General features: G+C 40.9%; 1 pseudogene; it reads left to right on the plus strand.

Moving 5' to 3' along the window:
• The first annotated feature begins 5301 nt into the window (after positions 1-5301).
• On the plus strand, positions 5302-5373 carry LOC122007548 (annotated as a pseudogene).
• Positions 5374-20753: the final 15380 nt, after the last annotated feature.

Raw genomic sequence — 20753 nt, forward strand, 5'->3', positions numbered from 1 at the left:
TAATTCTACTGGAAGATGACATGGCTTCCTGTACATAAGTTAGAATGGGGTCATACCGATTGGAGTCTTGAAAGCAATACGGTATGCCCATAAAAGCATCATCCGATTTCAATGACCAGTCTTTGTGGGAATTGGACACTGTCTTTTCTAATATTTCTTTGATCTCCTAATTGGAAATCTCAGCTTGTCCATTGGTCCGGGGATGGTAGGGTGTCGCTACTTTGTGGCTCACTTCGTATTTCTTTAGTAAATTTTCAAACTGTCTTTCAATGAAGTGCGAACCCCCGTCGCTAATAACTGCCCTAGGCACACCGAACCGTGGAAAAATTACCTTTTTAAACAGTTTAATTACTGTTTTGGCATCACTGGCAGGAGAAGCTATGACTTCTATCTATTTCGATACATAGTCCATTGCTACTAAAATAAATTGTTTCCATATGATGATGGAAAGGGTCCCATAAAGTCTACTCCCCATACGTCGAACAATTCCACTTCGAGGATGCAATTCAGTGGCATCTCATTTCTCCTAGTGATGTTCTCAGTCTTTTGACATTGGTCGCAAGACTGCACAAATTTTTTTGTGTCTTTAAATAGACTTGGCCAAAAAAATCCTGCTTGTAAAATCTTTGTAGCTATTTTTGACACTCCCAATTGTCCGTTGTAAGATAATGAGTGACAGTGAAATAAAACGTCCTTGATCTCGTCTTTCGGCACACATCTTCGGCAGATTGTATCTCCGTATTTTCTAAAAAGTAGTGGTTCGTCCCATATGTAGTGTTTGACATCTGCAAAAAACTTCTTCTTCTGCTTCCAGGTGAATTTTGGGGGAAGTACTACACTTGCAAGATAGTTAACAAAATCTGCATACCAAGGAACTCTCTTAGAACTTACTGCCAACAGATGCTCGTCAGGGAAAACATCATTTATGGGCGGATCAAAATCCACATCTTTCTGCCCATTCAGCCATACTCAGGATAGATGATCTGCCACAACATTTTCAGCCCCTTTCTTGTCTCTAATTTCCAGATTGAATTCCTGAAGAAGCAAGATCCACCTAATCAAATGAGGTTTGACATCTTTCTGTTGGTTGCTACTCGGAAAACCTAACGGTTTCACTGTACAAAAATTTTGTACAAAGGTCTGAACCTTTTCCTAGCTACCATGTGTTCTTTTAAATTAAACTTGGATCGCCTGCGGAACTTTACACGTTTGATCCTAAGTTTAATTTATTTGTTCTTTTAGGTTTAGACTTGGATCTCCTGCGAAGCTTAACACGTTCGATCCAAATCACCTAGGTTATTAATTCCATTAAATATTAATTTCCAAAATTGACTTCCAGGACTGCATGGCGAGGCACATGGCCTTCTTGGATATGGGAACAACCACCACCGCCTAGACAAAGCCTTTTAAGGAAAGCTAATATTTAATTTCCTTAAATAACTTTAGGTCAACCAAAAAGAACAATCAAATCACAAGGAAAAGAAAAATAAAAGAACACAACATCGAAAACTAATTCGAAATACTAGAATCGCATGCCTCTTGTATTTGGTATTTTTACAAAAAAATAAAACTAGTATGATGTGGAAATTAAATACTAGTATACCTTTTCTTTTGCAAACAAAAACCTCTAGGTCTTCTACCGTATTCCTCTTCTAATCCCAGACGTTGTGTGGGCAACGATCTTCCGAGACGAGAACTACCAAGGCACCTTCTTCTTCCTTCCTTCAAGTTTCGGCCAAGCATATCTTCTAAAGGATGAAGAACTTTTTTTCACCAACCAAGCTCCAAGGGATGCAAGCTTTCTCTCCTTCTTCCTCAAGCTAGATCTGGCCACCTCCTCCAAGCTCCAAGAGATAAAGGATTTCGGCCACACAAGAGGAAGAGAGAAAAGGAGAAGGGCCGGCCACACCAAGGAAGAAAAGAGGGAGAAAATAAAAAAGAGTCATTCACCCATGAAGGCACCTCTACCCCCTCTTTTATAATCCTTGGTATTGGCAAATAAGGAAATTTTAATAAAAACTTCCTTAATTCTTTTGCTATGAAAAGGAAAATTTAATTAATTAAAAATCAAATTTATTTTCTCAATTCATATGGCCGGCCACCACAAGCTATAAATAAGGAGAGTTTTAATTAATTAAAACTTCCTAATTTGTCTTCAGAAATTTATAAAAATTTCTCCAATAATTTTAATCCCTTCATGGTTAGTAAAAAGGAAATTTTATAAATTAAAATCTTTCTTTTAAACATGTGGATAAAAAGAAAGTTATCTCTAAAAATTAAAATCTCTTTTAATCTACAAATAAGGAAAGATATCAAATCTTTTCTTAATTTTTTATAGAAACTTATAAAAGAGAATATTTAATTTTTAAACTCTCTTTTAAATCATGAATATGGTTAAAAAGGAAAGTTTTCTTAAAATTTAAAATCCACCTTTTAATCAACAAATAAGGAAAGATTTCAAATTTTAAACTCTCTTTTAAACATGTAGATGATTTACAAATAAGAAAAGTTTTTACCCAAAATTAAAACCATCCTTTTAATCTACAAATAAGGAAAGAGATTAATCTCTTCTCTTAATCTTTTGTAGAAAGCTATAAAAGGAAATTTTTAATTTTTTAAACTCTCTTTTAAAACCATGATATCCACATAAGAAATAATTTTAATAAAAATCCTTTTTAATATTCTAGTGGCCGGCCACCTAAGCTTGGGACCAAAGCTTTGGCCGGCCACCAACTTGGCTCATCCATTTGGTCTTGGCCGGCCCTAGCTTGGGTTCCAAGCTAGCTTGGCCGGCCCCATTGGATGGGTAAGAAGGTGGGTATGTGGTGGGTATAAATCTCTATATACAAGAGGCTACGATAGGGACCGAGAGGAGGAATTGGTTTTGGTCTCCCGATGAAATTAAGCATCCCGTGTTCGCCCCGAACACACAACTTAATTTCATCAATAATAATTCATTCCACTAAAGAACTATTATTGAACTACCGCACCAATCCCAAATTATATTTTGGGCTCCTTCTTATTATGAGTGTATCAGTCTCCCTGTGTTTAAGATGTCGAATGTCCACTAATTAAATGAGTTACTGACAACTCACTTAATTAATATCTTAGTCCAAGAGTAGTACCACTCAACCTCATCGTCATGTCGGACTAAGTCCACCTGCAGGGTTTAACATGACAATCCTTATGAGCTCCTCTTGGGGACATTCTCAACCTAGATTACTAGGACACAGTTTCCTTCTATAATCAACAACACACACTATAAGTGATATCATTTCCCAACTTATCGGGCTTATTGATTTATCGAACTAAATCTCACCCATTGATAAATTAAAGAAATAAATATCAAATATATGTGCTTGTTATTATATTAGGATTAAGAGCACACACTTCCATAATAACTGAGGTCTTTGTTCCTTTATAAAGTCAGTATAAAAGAAACGACCTCTAATGGTCCTACTCAATACACTCTAAGTGTACTAGTGTAATTATATAGTTAAGATAAACTAATACCTAATTACACTACGACCTTCCAATGGTTTGTTCCTTTCCATCTTGGTCGTGAGCTACTGTTTATAATTTATAAGGTACTGATAACATGATCCTCTGTGTGTGACACCACACACCATGTTATCTACAATATAAATTAATTGAACAACTACATTTATCATAAATGTAGACATTTGACCAATGTGATTCTTATTTCTAGATAGATGTTTATACCAAAAGCTAAGCTTTTAGTATACATCCTAACACTTTCTTATTAAGCAGATATCTTATGACAGCATGATCAGAATACACTATCACTTTTGAGCCCACTAGATAGGATCTTAACTTGTCGATGGCAAACACTATGGCCAATAATTCCTTTTCAGTAGTAGAATAATTCATTTGGGTTGCATCCAATGTCTTGCTTGCATAGTGAATTGCATATAGTACTTTGTCCTTTCTTTGTCCTAAAACTGCACCCACCGCAAAGTCACTAGCATCACACATGATTTTGAATGGGAGTTCCCAGTCTAGAGCTTGAATTACGAGGGCTGAGATGAGAGCACTCTTGATTTTCTTAAACGCCTCATTGCGGTCATCATCAAAACAGAACTCAGCATCTTTAATCAACAGGTTAGTTAGTGGTTTGGAAAAGTTTGAGAAATTCTTGATGAAAAGCTTGTAGAATCCAGCATGCCCTAGAAAGTTCCTAACCCCTTTTACGTTAAGAGGTGAAGGTAGTTTCTCAATTGTCTCTATTTTAGCTTTATCTACCTCAATTCCTCGTTTTGAAATCTTATGTCCTAAAATAATTCCCTCTTTGACCATGAAGTGGCATTTTTCCCAGTTCAGAACTAAGTTCACATCTTCATATTTCTGGAGAACTTTAGAAAGATTCAGAAGACAGGAGTTGAAGTCATTCCCATAGACTGAAAAATCGTCCATGAATACCTCAATAATATTTTCTATAAAATCTGAAAATATTGCCATCAAACATCGTTGAATTGTAGTTGGTGCATTGCAGAGTCCAAACGACATTCGTCGATAAACATAGGTACCAAAAGGGCACGTGAAAGTGGTCTTTTCTTGATCTAGGGGGTGTATTGGAATTTAAAAGAAGCCAGAATATCCATCCAGATAGCAAAAATAGGAATGTTTTGTCAATCTTTCTAGCATCTCATCAATGAATGGTAAGGGAAAATGATCTTTCCTGGTCTCCTTGTTCAGCTTCCTGTAGTCAATACACATCCGCCATCCTGTGACTGTCCTCGTTGGAATCAATTCATTGTTTTCATTTCTGACCACCGACACTCCCCCTTTCTTGGGGACCACATGGACCGGACTTACCCACTCACTATCTGATATAGGATAAATGATTCTGGCATCAAGAAGTTTCAATACTTCTTTCTTCACAACTTCTTTCAAATTTGGATTTAATCTTCTTTGATGCTCAATCAAATTTTTATATCCTTCTTCGAGCAGAATTCTGTGCATGCAGATCGAAGGGTTGATCCCTTTTATGTCATCAATAGTATATCTGATTGCTTTTCTATGTGCTCTCGGCTCCTTGATCAATTTCTGTGTCTCCATCTTAATCAAATTTGTATTAATTATTACTGGGAAAGTGGAATCTGGACTAAGGAATGTATATTTAAGGTTAGGCGGCAGATGTTTTAACTCCACTTGAGGTGGTACAATCTCAGGCAAGGTTGGTTCTTGTTCATAAGTGCTCCTCCTACTGCAGAATCGAGGGATACCTTCGTGTGATAGTTGGTTCCATTATAGAATGTGTGTAGAACCAACCATTTCTCAAGGCCATGATGGGGGCACTGTCTCAACATACTTTTGAATCTGTCTCAGGCTTCAAATAATGATTCTGAGTCTATCTGTTTGAAGCTTGCGATCAAATTCCTCATGTGAGCAGTTTTGCTTGGTGGGTAGAATTTGTCCAGGAATTTCTGCTCACCCTGCTCCCAAGATGTAATGCTATTTGCTGGAAGGGAATTTAGCCACTACTTGGCTCTGTCTTTCAGGGAGAATCTAAAAAGCAATAATCTCACTGATTCTGGAGGGACTCCGTTCACTTTCATGGTACTATAAATCTCATAGAAAAGCTCTAAGTGGTGGTTTGGATCATCGTGCGGTCCTCCTCCAAATTGATTCTGCTGAACCATGTGAATTACTACAGGTTTGATTTCAAAATTATTAGCTTCGATTGGCGATCGAGTGATGCTAGACCGAGCCCCTCGTGCATAAGGTGTTGCATAATCCTTCAACAATTTGTCAGTCATCTCTGAAGATTCTTGTGCGGCTTGAAATACTTTTTGTATGTTTCTTCTTCTCAAGAAGGTCCTATCGATCTCTAGATCGAACAGTAGAAGTTGTCCTGAAAGATTAGCTATTCGCATGCAAAAACAAGATATGGAATATAGTAAAGAAGAGAGATGAAATAATTTTTTTTTTGTTAGCGTTTTAATGAAAAATGCAGGAAAAAATAAAGAAAAGCAAGAATAAAATTATTTATCTCTAAAATGTAAAATATCAGAAAAAGGAAAGATAAAGGAAAAAGAAACTAAGTCTAGTCTAATCTAATCTAATATGACTTTCGCTAATGTTATAGACGCAGTCGCCAGCAACAGCGCCGAAAACTTGTTACGATTCTGCAAGTACACGGATTCGTCGTCAGTAATAAATAGGGGTGGCAATTCGGTTCGGGTTCGGGTTGACGGGTTCGAGTTGGCAGGTTGGCGGGTTAGCAAATGACAACTTGAACCCGACCTGATTATTAATTCGGGTCAAACTATTCAACCTGAACCTGATCTGTTTACTTTCACTTAACCCGAACCTAACCCGTTTGACCCGAACATGACCTAAATTCATTAAAGAAATTTTGTATATTAAATTATAAATTATAAATTATAAATTAAAAATAACATTTATCTACACAAATTGAAAATCCATATCATAAATGATAAGTCATAGCAACATTGCAATCAATAGCATATCTCTATGTTTAGGGTTTTTAACTTTTTTAAACTTGTAATTTTTGTTTAAATTTATAATTATTTATAAACGGGTTCGCAGGTTGTAATTGCGTCATTTCAGGTTGACCCGAACCTGACCTGTTTATTAATTGGGTCAATTGGGTCGACCCGATTTCGACCCGAACCCGAAACTACCCAACCCTAACCTGATTTTTTCGTGTTCGGTTCGGGTCGTGTTTTCGTGTCGGGTCAAAAATTGCCACCCCTAGTAATAAAGATTATCGATCTCACGAGGACTGGTTATAAGCACTAACGATGGCTCACTTAGGATTAGCTAAACTACCGATGGTTGTAAGTTATCTAAAGAAAAGAGATTTGGAAACAGAAACGAGAACTAGCAAAGAAGAGGTAATAGACTTGGTTTATGAAGAATCCTAGGAGTTCGGTTTCATTGTAGTGGTATTGATGTATCACATTCTATCCTTTACTCATTGTCCATCAACAAGCATTCGCCGAAAGCTGAAGTATCTATTCTTAGGTACCAAATAAAGAAGATCCCTATGAAATCTTGTTACGATTAACCCCTGTCACTAGGGCGCCTCGGTAGATCACAAGAACACTACTCTAATGGAATATCGGTTGAACTAGACTTACCTCCGCCTGAGATCGCGGCCAAGATTCAGAAGCTGTTAGCCAACTATCTTGCTATCGTAGGGCAATCAGGTAAACCCCTGACCAAAAATGCAGGTCAGGGAACCCAACAATCAGGCTTGGACAAGGAGCCAATGGAATCCCCTGAGGAGGAGAACAAGGAAAATGTCGCCATTCGGGAGATCAGTATGATCTTTGAAGGGCCCACGGATAGAGACTCCACTTGAGCTCGAAAGTCACATGAGAGCCTAATGGAGATACATGCGGTAAGATGCAGCCGGGAACAAGCTGCTGGGCCTATAATTAGCTTTGGGCCACAAGACCTAGAGGGAGTGGAGCTCCCCCATGATGACGCCCTCATAATCAAAGCTGTCATCGCCAACAGCCGCATGGCTAGGGTTTTCATTGACACCAAAAGTTCTTTCAACATGTTGTTCAAGAATGTGTTCAAATGCATGCAGATAGACGCTAGTAAGCTCCAACCCGTAGCTATTTCCTTGTACAAGTTCACTGGCAACGAGGTACGACCAATGGGTCAAATTAAGCTATCTATCTCTTTGGGTAGTGAACCATTGGTGAGGACTCGGAGGAGCACTTTCATTATAGTGGACTCTCCATCCTCCTACAACATCATCCTGGGAAGACCCGCACTGCACAAGTTTCGAGCGGTCATCTCCACCTTCCATCAGAAGATGAAGTTTCCTGTGGGCGACCAGGTTGGGGAAGTCAAGGGCGACAACCGGTCTCCCGCAGGTGTTACGTTGACATAGTGAAGGTGGAGGCTTATAAAGCTCAAAGAACCCAGGATGGAAGGATCCATGTCATCCAAGAAGAGCCTCTGCCTATAGCAGAAGAACTCATCCTTTGGGAGGAGGTCCAGCTCTATTTAAAGTGTCCGGAGAGCATCACCCACATATCGGGTGATTAGCTGATCGATATTAAGACAGATCTAGTCAAATGCCCGACCCGAAATAGGAATGTCTTCGCCTGGTCCCCTGAGGACCTACCGGGAGTCAAGCCCGAGGTAGATGAGTATAAGCTACACCTCCTGCCTGATTCCCGGTCGGTCAAGCAGAAGAAGTCAAACTTCTCGGCCAAATAAAATAAAATCATCCAAGCTGAAGTGGATCAGCTCTTAAAAGCAGGACACATTATAGAGGTCTAATTTCTACCCTGGCTCTCTAACGTAGTCATGGTGTCCAAACCTAACAATAAGTGGAGGGTCTACATCGACTTCTGAGACCTCAACCAAGCCAACCCTAAGGACTGCTACCTGCTACCAGGGATCGACTAGATGGTGGACTCCACCTTGGGCTGTGAGAGGATCTTCATACTTGATGCTTATCAAGGATACCACCAGATCCCTCTTGCCCAAGAAGATCAGGAGAAGGTTAGCTTCATCACAGCCGATGGTATTTTCTATTATACAGTTATGTCGTTTGGTCTACACAATGCAGGAGCCACTTATCAGCAAATGATAGACAAGATCTTTCAACAACAGATCAAGCGAAACATGGAAGTTTGTGTAGACGACATCCTCATTAAGTTCACTGCAGCAACAAACCTTATCATCGATGTGGAGGAAACCTATGGCACGCTGCAGCAGTACGCTTAAAGTTAAACCCACTGAAGTGCTTGTTCGAAGCCCGAGGGAGGGAATTCCTGGGGTACCTCCTTACTGAGCACGGAATTGAAGCTAACCCAGAGAAGGTTCAGGTCCTCTGAGACATGCAAGCACCTAGGAATCTGAAAGAAGCACAGAAGTTGGTGGGCAGGATTACAACGCTCTCTCAATTCATATCCTGATCTGAAGGCCGAGTGCTCCCTTTCTTCAGGGTACTCAGAAGGGTTGCTAAGTTTCAGTGGGATGAAGAGTGCAGCAAAGCTTTTGAGGAGTTGAAGCAACATCTGGAGACCTTGCCTTCGCTGTTTAAACATATTACTGGAGAACCGCTCTGGGTATATCTATCAACTACCCCTGAGGTCGTGGGGGCAGTGTTGGTAAAAGAATAAGATGATGTACATAGGTCAGTGTACTTCTTCAGCCATTTATTGAAAGGGATTGAGTCCCAATACACGACCTTAGAGAAGTTGGTTTACGGATTGGTCCTCATGGCTCGTCACTTGGACCTTATTTTTTGGCACGCCCAATTATGTTAGGGTCAATTTGTAGCTAGAGGGAGGGTGAATAGCTAATTGTGCTTGGTTTGCTTGCTTCGTGTTGTTGATTTGTAGCGGAATAAACTTGAAATAAGACTCACAATGCTAACACAAGGATTTACTTAGTATCCACCTCAAGAAGAGGTGATTAATCCAAGGATCCACACACGGCGCGCTCACCACTATGAAAAACACCCCTTCTCAGTAACTACTAGAGGTGGAGAAACGTCGTACAACACTCACACAAAAAGATACAACACACGTAAGAAGAAAATACAAGAATACAAATGAAAAACTTCTTCTTGCTTGATCTCTTTGATGAAAATGCCTCTGGACTCTTTGGAAAGTGCAACATCACTTCTCTTCCAAGCTTACAGTCTGGTTCGGCGGTGAGTAGTAGAGAAGAATCGTGTAAGCGCTGGAAGAAGGCTTGAGCAAAGAACTACTATGGAGAAAGCTCGCCACGACTTTATACACCATGCCTCTAGAGCTCCCAATCTATTGGGCTTGCTCCCAATCGATTTCCACGTGAGATCCACGCCATCCCAGCTATCCAAAGCTTGCTACCTGTGCAACAGTCATATCCCAATTGATTGGCCAATCGATTGGGGAGGCTTGAATCAATCAGCTAATCGATTTAGAGTGTCTCTGTGCTCTTGTTGGAAAAGGCATAAATTGATTGTCCGATAGATTCAGCCATCCTCGCATCGCGTGAGAATTCCAGTCCTAATCGATCGATTGGTGGTGCCCAATCAATCAGCCAATTAATTGGACTACATTCTGTGCTCACGATTCAGGCTCCCAATCGATCGACTGTTCGATTGTGCTGCTGTTTATCGCAAAACTCTCCCAATCTATCGGCTGATCGATTGGGCTTAGTCCAATTTAATCATTTGATCAAATTGGCCAACCCTAACTTGCCTAACCCAAGTCTAGGGTCCCCAAATCTAATATCCGGTCAATCGTGACCTGTTGGAACTCCTCATGCCTAACATCTAATCAACCTTGACCTATTGAGACTTCTTCACCAAGTGTCCGGTTAATCCTTTAACTCACTTGGACTTTTCTTCTCATGTCAAGTGATCGGTCAACCTTGACTCACTTGGACTTACAGTCTCGTGCCAAGTGTTCGGTCCTCCATGACCCACTTGGACTTCCTTCCACCAAATGCCCGATCATCCTTGACCCACCTGGATTTTCTTGTGCCAAGTATCCAGTCATTCTTTTGACCTACTCAGACTTCCCACTAGTAGGTGTCTGGTCAACCTTGACCCACCTAGATTTTCTTGTGTCTGACTTCACTCACCAGGTCTTTTCATCTGCCTAGCTTCACTCACTAGGACTTTCCATCTGCCTGGCTTCACTCACCAGGACTTTCACCTAACTTCACTCACTAGGATTTTCACCTAGCTTCTCTCACCAGGATTTTCACCTGGCTTCACTCACCAGGATTTTCCATCTGCCTAGCTTCACTCACCAGGACTTTCACCTAGCTTCACTCACTAGGATTTTCACCTGGCTTCACTCACCAGGATTTTTTTCACTACTCGGCTTCACTCACTGGGACTTTCACCTTCCTGGCTTCACTCACTAGGACTTTCACCACCAAGTGTCTAGTCAACACTGACCCACTTGGATTTTCCTTTCTGCCAACCTTCCTGTTGGACTTTTCTTTGCCTAACCTTTAGTTAGGACTTTCCCAATCAAGTAACTGGTCAACCTTTACCTACTTGACTCTTCTTCACATCAAACTAGTCAAACTTTGACCAGAGCGGAATTGCAATAACAATCTTCCCAATCGGACGATTGCACCTGCAATCTTCACATATTATCATACATCGAAACCCAAACATCAAGACTCAAGCTTGAGTCAACTCAAGCTTAGTCAACTTGGTCAACCCAGGGAATATTGCACCAACAATCTCCCCCTTTTTGATGTTTGACAATACCTTTAAGTTAGGCTAATCCCATAGCCTCAACTTCTTCTTCATACCAAAACATGAATGAGGATTTCCTTCATTCTCTCCCTTTCCTAGAAGACAAACTCCCTCTTTAGGTAATGAAGGCCTAACTTAAACCCTACATTCTCCCCCTTTGGCACACATCAAAAACTCTCCCCCTGAAAAGTTGCTCATACATTGTTCACAACCTCACATGTTGTTCACAACACTATAATGAAGGTCACATACCCTTTATTGTATCCAATACTCACCCTTGAGCATTAAACCACTTCACAATGCTCATTCTATAGCATTTTCTCTAACGAAGGTTAACCACCTTCTAAGGCATTTGAAAAATAATTTTCATGTCCTTAAAGAGTGGCTCCCCCTAAAGACATGCTCCAACTTTTGTCATTGCACTAACAATACCTTGGAATCTCTAAACCTTTAGGAAATCTAAAACTTGAAGTTTCGAGGTTTAATTATCAACATTTGAATGCAAACCTCAACCTAAACTTCAACTTAGTCTACTTTTAACCAAATCATTCTTGTTTCAACAAGAACATCACCCTTAAATGTATATAAATATATTTCAAGGGGTTAGGAATGGTTAACGAAACTAAAAATGGCTTAAAGTGCTGAAATTAGACTTGTGCAGCCAAAATCAGCCTTATCAATCGATTGGGGTAGGGACTCAATCGATTGAAACCATTTCAATCAATCCAATGACTGATTCAGCGAGCTTCTATTCGTGGAGAAAATGCTTGAATCGATCGACCAATCGATTCAACAGCATTGAATCTATCGGCGAATTGATTTTGCGAGCTTCTGCTCACGAGAAACCCCATCTCAATCGATCGCCCAATCGATTGAGACACTCCAATCGATCGTATGATCGATTGGAGCTCTGATTTCCTAAAATCTAATTTCAGCAAAATTCAGAAATACCCTAGAAATTTTATAAAATTCTAAAATCATAAAAAATTTTGTAGACATTATTTAGGGTATATACTATCATGAAAAAAAAATAGTTTTCTAATAAAATACACCTTATTTTCAAAGATTGACACAAACTTGAAAACTCTTGAAAACTTCAATGTTTATTTTTAGTTTATGTCTAACTTTTCAATGATGATTACTATCAAAAGATAGCCTTCACCAAGGTTTACCAAAGTATATTTAAAATGATTTTCAAAATCAATTTCCAACTATGTTCTTTGGGCTAAATGCACATGACTTGTACATTAACTTTCCTAATGATTGGAGTACATGTTGGATCGAGACCGCGCTAGAGGGGGGGTGAATAGCGCTCGTGGCTATTTCGTTCGATTCGTAAAACTATCGGAGTAAAATACGCAGCTGAAAATGTAAATAAACACAAACACAGAGACACGGTCGTTTACTTCGTTCGGAGCCTAAGGCGACTCCTACTCGAAGGCCCGCGATCCTTGATCGCTTCTGGTGGGCAACAACTATAAGCTCGATAAAAGATTACAAGTTGAAGTACAATAAACGACAGTAAATAATTATACCAACGACAAAGAAATGAAGATTCGGAGCTCCTGGTCGTCGGGCACAAGTAGCAGCACTTTGGAACGTCGTTTGGAGCAGCACGTAGCACTTGAATAACTTAAGACTTGATGTATTGAAGTGCTGGTCGAAACCCCCTTATAAAGGGTGTTCAAGGCGCCTTGAAGGTTGTTCAAGGCGCCTCCATGCTGCCGATTCTTCCGCACGGATCAAACTTGATCTGGTCGAACTTCATCTGCTTAAGGCGCCTCAAACCCTGCTCAAGGCGCCTTAAACCCCCTTCAAGGCGCCTCCATTGAAGCTTCGCAGCCAGGTCAGCTTTTGCACCCGAGGCGCCTCCAAGCTCCATGGAGGCGCCTCGGACACTATTCATCCGAGGCTTTAGGTTGCTCCTTTGCTCCTGCAAGATGCGTTAGTCCCAAACACTATCCTGCAACACAAAGTTAGCACAATAAACATTATAAAAGAAGTATAGACAGTCTCCGGACTGTCCGAGTCTGACTTCGGGTTTCCAACCGGAAACCCTAGGTTGACCCGACGCCTACTGTTCCCTCTACGGGGAACGCGTCCTCACCTACTCCCCTCAGGAGAGATTACCTGATGCCAGTCCGGTCCTCCAGACCGACTGGACTTTCCGCCTAGGGTTACCACCCCCTAGGACCTAGGGTTACCGCCCCCTAGGGTTTTTCTCCACCTAGGGTTACCATCCCCTAGGACCTAAGGTTGCCGCCCCTTAGGGTTTTCCTCCACCTAGGGTTACCGCCCCCTAGGACCTAAGGTTGCCCCCCCTTAGGATTTTCCTTCACCTAGGGTTACCACCCCCTAGGACCTAAGGTTACCCCCCCCCCCCCCCCCCTTAGGATTTTCCTTCACCTAGGGTTACCGCCCCCTATGACCTAAGGTTACCCCCCCTTAGGATTTTCCTTCACCTAGGGTTACCGCCCCCTAGGACCTAGGGTTACCGCCCCCTAGGATTTTCCCTTGCCTAACTGCAGTTAGGACTTTCCTGAAACCTTATTTAACCACGTTAGATAACAAGGAGTCTTAACTTTGAATCTCTTTGTCATTATCAAAACTGAGGTTCGATCGTCGGATGCTTACTGCAGCAACAGTACACATAACTATGTGTTTTGATAAAATCAAAACTCAAATAGATGTACTAAATCAGCATCTTGAGTCTTGTTCATCATCCTAATATTTCACTTGTATCTAATATGTACTAAAACAATACAAGTCAACTTATAGTCTTTGTGAGATGTAGATTTTGGTTTTGTCCTAAACTAGGGATCATGCATATCTATCTAGGCATTTTAAATTATGATCATCCACCTAGGATGTCACCTGTTAGTAAATGTCATTGTCATTAATTACAAGAAATTTAAAATAATGCATGATGATTTTATGGCATACATCAAAATAATTAATTTTTTAAAAAAACATACTATAGTTACATGATGTATGTATGACATGATATGGAATTTTTGTTATATTTTTCATAATAATAATGAATGTAAAATATGATGTCATAGCATATGATGGGCAAACAATCATGACACTTAGCACAAATAAAATATATCTAGATAATTTATCTAAGTATCTTTAATCCTTAGCTAAACTAAATGAAATCATCCTAAGTTGCCCCTATTTTCATAAGAAAATGTCAAATTTCCAACTTGGAATTTATTTTGGTTTTCCTCATTTATGCCAATTTAAATTAATTCAATTCCTCAAATTTCAACATATTTTACTCTTCCAAAGAGTAAACAATTAATCCTTTTCATTTTCAAGGGTTAACAAAAACTTTGAAAAGGCCTCCAAGTGTTAACTTTATTAAGGTTGGGTTAACCACCCTACCATTTAGGGTTGACACTCTCTAATCCATCTAGGGCATAGAGAATATACTCCTAGGAATCCAAATTCTATTGGTGTTCCTTAGATGCTCTAGGTACTCACTAGGGATAACTTCCCTAGATACCTTTCTAATGACTTTTCTAGGCTTCTTGGAAGCCTTAGTCACTTTTTCTAGGTCAACTCTAGGGATAGCTTCCCTTGTGACCTTCTTGGTGACTTTCTTTGACTTCTTAGAAGTCTTAGTCACGTTGGTCTTGGTGAAAATACTTCTAGGGATAACTTTTCTTGTATCTTTGACTTGACCCCTAGACCTAGGATTGGTTCCATAACTATATGGAACCCTTTAATATGAAGTCACATCCTTCTTAGTCTTAGGTCTGTATCTCAAACCTCTATGGTCATTTGATGACTTTTGTGTTCCTATACCTAGGTTATGCTCATTTTGCCCGTTTAGAATATTTTCTATTCTTTTTAGGATCTTTTCTAATTTGTCAAGACTTGACCTCAAGGCTTGGTTTTCCAACTTTAAATCCTTAGATTTTGATTTTTCTTGATTCCTATGAGCATTTTTTTTTTAGGTCTATATTCAAAATTCTTCGAGTTCTTGCCCAGGGTTTTATCTACCTTTCTAACCCTAGGTGTGGTAGTCTTACCATGATAAGCTACATAATTGTCCTTAATTCTATCATGCTTCCTATTTTCATGATAAATAGCATTAAAATGATATAAGCTATATCTAGCATGCTTTTTATCATTACTTAAAGGAATAAGCTCAATAACTGATACCTTGGGTTTGCTCTTGAGAGCTCCCCCTTGAGTTGAGCTTCCTCCCTTGGCTTTGGCCAATTTCTTCCCCTTAGGACATTGACTTCGGTAATGTCCTCTTTGATTGCACAAGAAACACACAATGTGTTTCTTGCTCTTCTTTGTCATGGGGCCGACCTCCTTGGCATTCTCCTTAGCCTTGGGTGTCACTTGGCTTTTCTTCTTGTCCAATTTAGGACACTTACTTTTGTAGTGCCCTTTTTCCCTACACTCAAAGCATATAATGTGATTTTTATTATTTGAAATTGAAATAGTTATACCTTCTTTGCTTGTAGGGGTGACACATGATCCTCCATTTGACTCGGAGGTAGAAGCTTCTTCATGCTCCAATGTCAAGGAATGATGCTCTCCCTCAATCCTAGAGATGGAGGCATCTTCATCTTTATCCTCTTGTACATGAAATAAGGAGTATACTCCTTTGCTTTTGTCTTCATGCTCTCTAGAGGATGTGCCTTCTTCTTCTTCTTTTTCCGATGTTGAGCACCTCTCAACTTTGGAATCCTCTTACTCTTGGTCTTGCTCCAATGAGTCACCCTCTTTGGATTTCTCTTGGTTTTGGTATAGTGGAGGGTTCTTCATGAAGGTTGGCCAATTTGCTCCATAGTTCATTTGCATCCTTGTATTCTCCAATTTTGTAAATGATTGTGCTTGGCAATGGACTAACCAATAATTTGATTACCTTGTCATTTGCCTCGCACCTTTGAATTTGCTCCTTGCTCCATTTACTTTTCTTGAGAATTTTGCCTTTTGAATCTCTTGGAGATTCAAAGTCTTCCATTAAAGCAAACCATTGCTCTATCTCCATCATGAAGAAATTTTCGATTCTTGATTTCCAAGAATCGAAGCTTGTCATTATGAATGGTGGAGGCACCCTTGTGTCATATCCAAATCCATCTTGGAATTCCATTTGAAGTTGAGCTCTTATGAAGTCTTTGACTTTGTTGAACTTGCTTCAGCTTCTTCTCCCTCTAGCTCGTTGCCCTTTCCGGTGATGATTCCGGTGAAGAGCGACCTTGCTCTGATACCACTTGTTAGGGTCGATTTGTAGCTAGAGGGGTGAATAGCTCGTCATGCTTGGTTTGCTTGCTTCGTGTTGTTGATTTGTAGCGAAATAAATTTGAAACAAGACTCACAATGCTAACACAAGAATTTATTTGGTATCCATATCAAGAAGAGGTGACTAATCCAAGGATCCACACATGACACCTCTCCACTATGAAAAACACTCATTCTTGGTAATTACTAAAGGTGAAGAAACCTCGTACAACACTCACACAACAAGATATAACACACATAAGAAGAAAATACAAGAATACAAATGAAAACCTCTTCTTGCTTGATCTCTTGTTAATGAAGACGCATCTGGACTCTGTGGAAAGTGCAACAACACTTCTCTTCCAATCTCTCAGTCCAGCGGTGAGTAGTAAAGAAGAATCGTGTAAGCGTTGGAAGAAGGCTCGAGCGAAGAACTACTGTGGAGAAAGCTCGCCACAGCTTTATACATTGTGCCTCTAGGGTTCCCAATCGATTGGGCTTACTCCCAATCGATTGCCATGTGAGATCCGCAGTATCCTAGCTATCCAAAGCCCACTACCTACACAATGGTCATATCTCAATCGATTGGGGAGGCTTAAATCGATCGACTGATCGATTCAAAGCGCCTCTGTGCTCTCGCTAGAAATGGCCTGAATCGATCGCCCAATCGATTCAGCCTTCCTCTCATCGCACGAGAATTCCAGCCCCAATCGATCGATCGATTGATTAGAGATGCCCAATCGATTGGTCAATCGATTAAGCTATATTCTGTGCTCATGATTCAGGCTCCCAATCAATCAGCCGATCGATTGGGTTGTTGTTTATCGTAGAACTCTCCCAATCTATCGGCTGATCGATTGGGCTTGGTCCAATGTGATCATCTGATCAAATTGACCAACCCTAACTTACCTAACTCAAGTCTAGGGTCCCCAAATCCAACATCCGATCAACCGTGACCTATTGGAACTCCTCATTCCTAGCATCCGGTCAACCTTGACCTGCTAGGACTTCTTCACCAAGTGTCAAGTCAATCCTTTGACCTACTTGGACTTTTCTTCTCCTGCTAAGTGACTGGCCAACCTTGACCCACTTGAACTTACTGTCTCGTACCAAGTGTCTGATCCTCCATGACCCACTTGGACTTCCTTCCACCAAATGTCGGGTCATCCTTAACCCACTTGGATTTCCTTGTGCCAAGTATCCAGTCGCTCCTTTGACCTACTTGGACTTCCCAACACCAGGTGCCTGGTCAACCTTGACCCACCTGGATTTCCTTGTGTCTGGCTTCACTCATCAGGACTTTCACCTAGCTTCACTCACTAGGATTTTCACCTAGCTTCGCTTACTAAGATTTTCTCCTAGCTTCACTAACCAGGATTTTCCATCTGTCTGACTTCACTCACAAGGACTTTCACATAGCTTCACTTACTAGGATTTTCACCTACCTTCATTCACCAGGATTTTCCCACTGTCGGATTTACTCACCAGGACTTTCACCTATTTGGCTTCACTCACTAGGACTTTCACCACCAAGTGTCCGGTCAACACTAACCCACTTAAAATTTTCTTTCTGCCAACCTTCTTGTTGGACTTGCCTTTGCCTAACCTCCAATCAGGACTTTTCCAGTCAAGTAATCGATCAACTTTGACCTACTTGACTCTTCTTCACATCAAACTGGTCAAACCTTAATCAGAAAGAAATTGTAACAACAATCTCCCCAATCGGACGATTGCACCTATAATCTCCACATATTATCATACATCGAAACTCAAACATCAAAACTCAAACTTAGTCAACTTGGTCAACCTTGACCCAGGGAATATTGCACCAACAAATTACTATCCTGGCCAACAACACCATGGGGAAGGCTCTTACCAAGATGGAGATAGATGGCCGCCTCATCAAATGGGCCACCGAGTTGGGCAAATATAATATACAATATCAACCTTGAACTGCAATCAAACCACAAGCTTTGGCCAACATCCTAACCAAAATACATCAAGGTGATGCTGATGAAACATGAAAAATATATGTGGATGGGTCGTCCACTCTTCAAGGGAGCGGAGTAGGGATACTTCTGATATCCCCCAAGAAGATATTATGCAACTAGCTGTCCGACTAAAATTTCGAGCTACCAATAATGAGGCGGAGTATGAGGCACTACTGGCTGGATTGCAGGTAACTTGGCATGTAGGGTGACATGGGTAATCATTTATTCAGATTCTCAACTAGTGGCTCTGCAAGTAGCTGGTAATTTTGAAGTCAACAATGAGAAGCTGCAGCTATATAGAGAAGCATATAAGAAAATGAAGGAGGGCTTTAAGGAAGTTACACTGACCAAGATTCCTCGAGCGGACAACCAAAGAGCAGATGAACTAGCTAAAATAGCCAGCTCTTTAACCACTTGGGTGTTGGATAAGTCGATAGCTCAGAGCTTTCTAATAGCCCAGATTGACCTGCGGAATAATCTAGATGAATCAATTGATTGAAGAGCTTCAATGATTATTTATCTTCAACAAGGAGTTTTACCAGCTGATGCTGAAGAGGCCAGATCGATTAGGAAGAGAGCTCATGCATACACATTGATCGGGGATCAATTATACAAGCGGGCATTCTCTTGACCATTACTCAAATACCTAGGTCCGGATGAAGCGGAGTATGCCCTGCAAGAAGTTCACCAGGGATGTTGCGGTAGCCATGTGGGAGGAAGGATGTTAGCTCGAAAAGTACTCCTGGCCCGTTATTTTTGGCCTACTTTGCAGAGAGATGCTCAACGGTTGGTGGACACTTGCCTCTCTTGCCAAAAGCACCAAAATCTGACCCACCGATAGACCGACATTCTGAAGACCTCAATAGTCTCTTATCCCTTTAATCGATGGGGTATGGATATCATGGGACCTTTCCCCATGGCTCCCAGGTAGAGGCGCTTTTTACTCGTGGTGGTAGATTACTTCTTTAAGTGGGTAGAGGCAGAAGCCCTGGCCAGGATAACGGAAGGAGTTGTCATCCAGTTCCTATGAAAGAACATCTTGTGCTAATTTGGAATTCCTCACAAGTTGGTCTTGGACAATGGAAGATAGTTCTAAGGGCACAGGATCCAAGATTGGTGTTGAGAGCTTGGCATCACTCAGACCTTCACCTCCGTGCATGGCATGCCCGTAAAGCAATGGATAGACTGAAGTCACTAATAGAGAGATAGTTCATGGGTTGAAGGTTAAGCTGGACCATGTGGGCGGTGACTAGGTTGAAGAGCTCCTCAGCATCCTGTGGGCATACCAAACGACTCCTCGAGAGAGTACAGGACTCACTCCTTTTCATCTCATCTACGACAACGAGGCAGTCATGCCTATCAAGGTAGGGGTTACATCCATCTGACGTTTACCCTGAGAATGTTGAGCGGCGACTCCTAGAGCTAGATCTTATCAGTGAAACACGTGAGGGGAAGGTTGCCCGGTTTACCGCCTGCCGACAAAGGATGTGGCAGAACTATGATAAGAAGGTGATCTCCCACTTCTTCGGAGAGGGGGACCTAATATGGAAAAGGATCCGACTAGTAGGAGAGGTAACTAAGTTAGCACCTTGGTAGGATGACCCTTATAAGGTTATTAAGAAACTAGCATCTGGTGCCTATTACCTACAGGACACTCAAGGTAGAAGGTTGGACCACCCATGGAGTGCTAATTACCTCCAGCCTTATTGTATTTGAGGGTGTTATTCTTTGTAATAGTGGTTGTTTGAGAGAAAGATCTAAGGCCAGGGAATGAGCATTACAAGCATATTCACAAAAACCCAGTCGAGTAATCCTGACCCGGATTTAGCTTAATTCTTTCAACTAGACACTTCAGAAGCCCTCAAGTCACGGACGCAGGACTTAGTTAAGACCTACTATGCTCCTTATGCAAGCCTCGAATAAAGCTCTTATAATTCCCAATCAACTGGCCCAACCAAGAGGGGCAAAGATCTAAAAGATCTCTCATAATAAGTTCTTTCGGCTCTCAGTCTAATGAGCTCTGCCTCACATACACGGGCATAGCCTAAGGAAAGTAAGAAAATCTTATAAACAAGGGAGATAATAGAAAAATGAAACAGTACATGGGTTGAGTTACTTAAACTCTGAAAAAATATCATCAGGCATTTCTTTAATGATCCGATGATGGTCTAGGAAATCTTCAGGGGGATTAAATGACAAGCACCCTCCCTCTTGGAGTTGTTGGGTTGCTCCTACTTCTTCATAGGCCAATGATCAAACGAAGCAATCTCCTACCTGAGAGCCAAACTCTGGAGAGT

This window comes from Zingiber officinale, chromosome 7B (assembly GCF_018446385.1).
Source record: "Zingiber officinale cultivar Zhangliang chromosome 7B, Zo_v1.1, whole genome shotgun sequence".
NCBI classification, from domain to species: Eukaryota; Viridiplantae; Streptophyta; class Magnoliopsida; order Zingiberales; family Zingiberaceae; genus Zingiber; species Zingiber officinale.